General features: G+C 38.7%; 1 long non-coding RNA gene across 1 annotated transcript in view; it reads left to right on the plus strand.

Annotated features, from left to right (window-relative positions):
• Positions 1-2,199, plus strand: part of LOC122550446 — an 18,562-nt gene extending 16,363 nt beyond the window's left edge. Inside the window, exon 3 of the long non-coding RNA XR_006311856.1 lies at positions 1,620-2,199. This is a non-coding gene — a long non-coding RNA (uncharacterized LOC122550446). The remainder of the gene's footprint in view (positions 1-1,619) is intronic.
• Positions 2,200-4,480: the final 2,281 nt, after the last annotated feature.

Consider the following 4,480-nt stretch of genomic DNA (forward strand, 5'->3'; position numbering starts at 1 on the left):
TTATCAAGGGGTGTTGATAGGGATTGTTGCAAGTATTTGGAACAGCATCATTTAGTTGAGATAATATGTCGGGTTTTCGGATAGGTGACGTTATCTGTACTCTGTTTTCTTTTGTTTGCGTTTCATTTGGTAATCTTGCAAATAAATTCTGTTTTGTTTAAAACCAAGTGGTTTGACCAGCTGCATCCCTCCTGGAATATCCACCTTGCACCTGCTTAAAACAACTCGTGAAGTTAGGGTCCAGACTACATTCTTGAAATGTTTTGAGGGGGTCTGGCCTGGTCCATAACCGATTGGGGGCTCTTTGTGGGATTTGTTTTATCGTTCAAAATTGGGATTAGGATTGTTGGAAGGAAGACAGTGGTAGGTGTTAATGTCTTTTGTTCTGGGTGTTGACTTTGGTTGGTTTAAACAGGGTTGCAATGGCTCTTTCATTCACTAAGAGTTTTCTGAAGGTTGGAAGGAGGGACTGTGGAGGTTTTATAAAAGGTGATTAAGGCCAAGCTGCTGGAATTAACAGACAATGTGGAGTTGGAGCTGCCTCCTTCCATAAGGAAAGGAGAGATAATTACAGCAATAGCTCAGCATTTAAATCTGCTGGAAATGCCATCAGAATCTTTGGAGATGGCTGAAGTTCAATGGAAAATGAAACAACTTGAATTACAGGCAAAAGACAAAGAAAGGGCGAAGAAAAACTGCTTGAAATTACGATTAAAAGCAGAGCAAAGGAAAAAGGAATGAAAGGCTCTGGCAGAACAAAAGAGAACAGAATACAAAATAACATAACCTATCCAAAAGCCCACCAGGTTATCCCAATTTCATGATGCTGTTCCAAATACTTACTACAATCCCTATCAACGCCGCTCAACAAAAAAAAGGAAAAGTCAAACACAGGGTCTTCCAGGAGAGATGTCAGGGAGAGGGAGGATCAGCACAGACCTGCTTTTTTGGGTCCAGCAGTTTCAAAAACTGCCTGCCTGCTAAAACCAAACCAAACCATAGCAAAGGAGAAAGTAAGGACTGCAGATGCTGGAGATCAGAGTGAAAAAGTGTAGTGCTGGAAAAGCACAGCAGGCCAGGCAGTCGCTGAGGAGCAGGAGAATTGATGCTTCGAGCATAAATTCTTCATCAGGAATGTGATGAAGAGCTTATGTTTGAAACTTCGAGTTTCCAGCTCCTTGGATGCTGCCTGACCAAACCAGAGCAAAGCTGAGCTGGGAGAACTGGCCACTCCCCTTTCATTGGATACGTTTTTCTAAAAACCTTGAATGCCTTCTCAAGTAGTTAAACCTGGACATTTCAGAATCGCTGTTTGTAAAAAAAAGCCAAGGACAGCATAATCTTATTAAAGGAGCAGCATCATCACAACAGCCATTAAATCCAAAGTAATTCATTGCAAAGGACTTTGAGATATTTTGCAAACCAGTGACTGGTGCAATTTTTCACTTCTATTTTGCACGAAAATGTGAATCCACATCTCACGCTTCCTGAAGAATTGATCATATGTGCATAGCAAGGGTATAATAAGAGTAAGTAGCAACTTAGCACTCCATGGTAGAACATTTACCACGCCACATTAGTTTTTAAGTATTGGTTGTACTGTTCCCATGTCTGTTTAGATGGCACAGTTGGAGAACCTATTTACCTGCTGTCAGCTGAACAAAAACTGCTATCCTACTGGCAAACCTGGTATTGCTTATCACATAAGCTGAAACACTATCCCATGAATGAAGACAAGGACTCCAAGTTCCGGGTAGCCCATCTCTTTTTGGTATTTTCTGTAGTTCCTGATCAACTGTAAATATAGCAGATGCACACTCTCATGGGACTTCTTTTTTGTGAAGATTTACAGTGATGTAACGAAAGACAAGAAGTCTGAAGCAGCCTCAAAAGGAACTGGTTATAGCTTTTTCATGTTTTGTTTCATGAATCTCCCCTTACCCCAAACAACGAGACTGAACTTTCTCTGATGAATTCAACCATATCTACTCAGAAATGAAGCAACTTCATGCTATTCAATGAATTTGAATGGTGAAACAGAAAACAGGATAACATTTTCTCAAAGTTAATTGTACAGGAATACAAATTGGACAATGACTGCTGGATATTAACATTTAAACATACAACTGCTCTGGAGCTGAATGTGCTGTACTATTTGAGCATAAATTATACTGAGCAACAAAAGTAATCATTGAGAGAAATTGGGCTCTTTATATCAAGGAGTACTTTGTGCTGAAACTGAGTGCTTGTGAATGGTTCTCCTATACCAACATGCTTCATCTTAATTAGCAAGAAAATTGCAAAAAAAGGTTGTTATAATGTTGGATTCAGGTAACATTGCAGGAGAAGTTCCTAATGCAAATATATCTATTTTTGTTTACTTTGTCACCTGGGAGTTCATTAGCATATTTAGAAGCTTATTATCATATTTAGAGGTTTCCAGACTTCTGACAACTCTATGAATAATAACGTTGTATTTCAGGATTCTGTGTTAAATTCTCATGTAAGTAATCTGATGGATCTCATTTCACTGATGGGGTACTGCTCTTTACCAATTCCTGAAGACAGAGTTGCCTCTCACACTACCTTATGTTAAGATATCACATATTGTTCTCCATTCTGATATTGTGCATGAAGATTGATTTGAGGCTCTCTGATCAAAACATTTTCCATGTCTGTTGGAGTTATCACTGAGGTTGAAATGCCTATCTGTAAGGAGATAAAGAATTCTATCTTGCTGCAACATGGGACAATCGTTTTTCTTGGTTTTATTTATGGCAACCTTGTCTCTTTATGAAACCTCTGAAAGGTTTACATTAATTATTGGATTGGTTGTCATCACAATGACTCACAAACACTTTGGCATTGCCAAAATTGTGCTAGCCTGGCAGGTGTAAAGCATAGCCAGGAGGTTTTGTTTGGCATGATTACTCATGCTTAGATAGAGGCCTGGTTTATAATCACACAAGGAAATAAGTAAGTTTATTTTTATTGATTCTTCAAAACAGTTGCACTTTTTAAAACTATATGATAATTACTCGTTGCCTGCTATTGTGTATTCTTGGTATATTGAATACAGTTTGATATATGTTGAATAATTATGTCGTTCAGTGTTGCTGAGTCTGGAAGTCACTCCAGTGCCAGCAGCTCATGTATGTAGAATAAGTTCAGAATTGGAACACTATTAGAGACAATCTGTGACTTACCCTCTTTCATGAGTTTAACTATTACTTGGCAAATGTACTTTACAGTTAAACCTCAGCAGAGGGTTCCATTTCACTGTGCTGTTTTTCCTCAGATGTGTGTTATATATTAGAAGCATAGTCCAAATTGCTTGTCAGTAATCTTTGCATCTTTGTTTGAATAACTTCATTTCTGGGCATAAACCATTTATTTGTTGTTGTCCTAAAAAGAAACCTGGCTGACTTGATCTTAACACGGAACTTGACGCATTTTGAAATCCGTATAATTGGCCTAATCACTAAATGATTTCTGATGAAGGGCTTATGCCTAAAATGGAGTGAGACTAGAAAAGATACAGTACACACCTCAACCCCCCCACCAACTACGGCCATAATAGCCAAGCTTGTTACAGACTACTGGAAGCTAGTGGAGCCATTGATGGGATATGATATTTGAAGATTCATTTGTTGACTTTGACTATGTGTAAATATTTTTGCATTTTTGTGAAACTGTATTGAGCTTCTCCGGACTTGACTCCTGACATTGACCCCTGCGGGAGTATGGCAAAGTTTGCTGAAATACCCTCTTGACCTCCTTGTCACATCTCTTCACTTTTCCACATCAAGTTAATGGAGCAGAATTGAATACAATGTGGAGAACTGAATCACAAAGCCAGAAAATTATATCAACATGTGCCACGGACATACTTCGATCATTTCAAGCAAAGAACACATTGAGCAAATTACATTACAATACATTATTACACAATTTATTCTTTGACACAGTGGCTCAGTGGTTAACACTGCTGCCTCACAGCGCCAGGGACCTGGGTTCAATTCCAGACTTGGCGACTGTCTATGTGGAGTTTGCAAATTCTCCCTGTGTCTGCGTGGGTTTCCTCCAGATGCTCTGGTTTCCTCCCACAGTCCAAAAATGTGCAGGTTAGGTGAATTGGCCATGCTAAATTTCCATTGTGTTAGGTGCATTAGTCAGAGGGAAATAAGTCTGAGTGGGTTACTCTTTGGAGGGTCGGTGTGGACTTGTTGGGCCGAAGGGCCTGTTTCCACACTATAGGTAACCTAATCTTATCACATTTTGTTAAATAAGAATGTTAACATGCTTGATGTAGAGTTTATATTTATTTCTATTTAAGAATCAAATTGTTGATTAGTTTACTTGTGCTAAACAATATTTCGGTATCATGGTGAAAACCATTCAAAGTCCTTTTTAGTGCTACCTGTTAGTATCTATGTTCCAAAGACTGCTTATTATCGGGAATAACTATTATTATATATTG

Source organism: Chiloscyllium plagiosum, chromosome 6, assembly GCF_004010195.1.
Source record: "Chiloscyllium plagiosum isolate BGI_BamShark_2017 chromosome 6, ASM401019v2, whole genome shotgun sequence".
Classification (NCBI taxonomy): Eukaryota; Metazoa; Chordata; class Chondrichthyes; order Orectolobiformes; family Hemiscylliidae; genus Chiloscyllium; species Chiloscyllium plagiosum.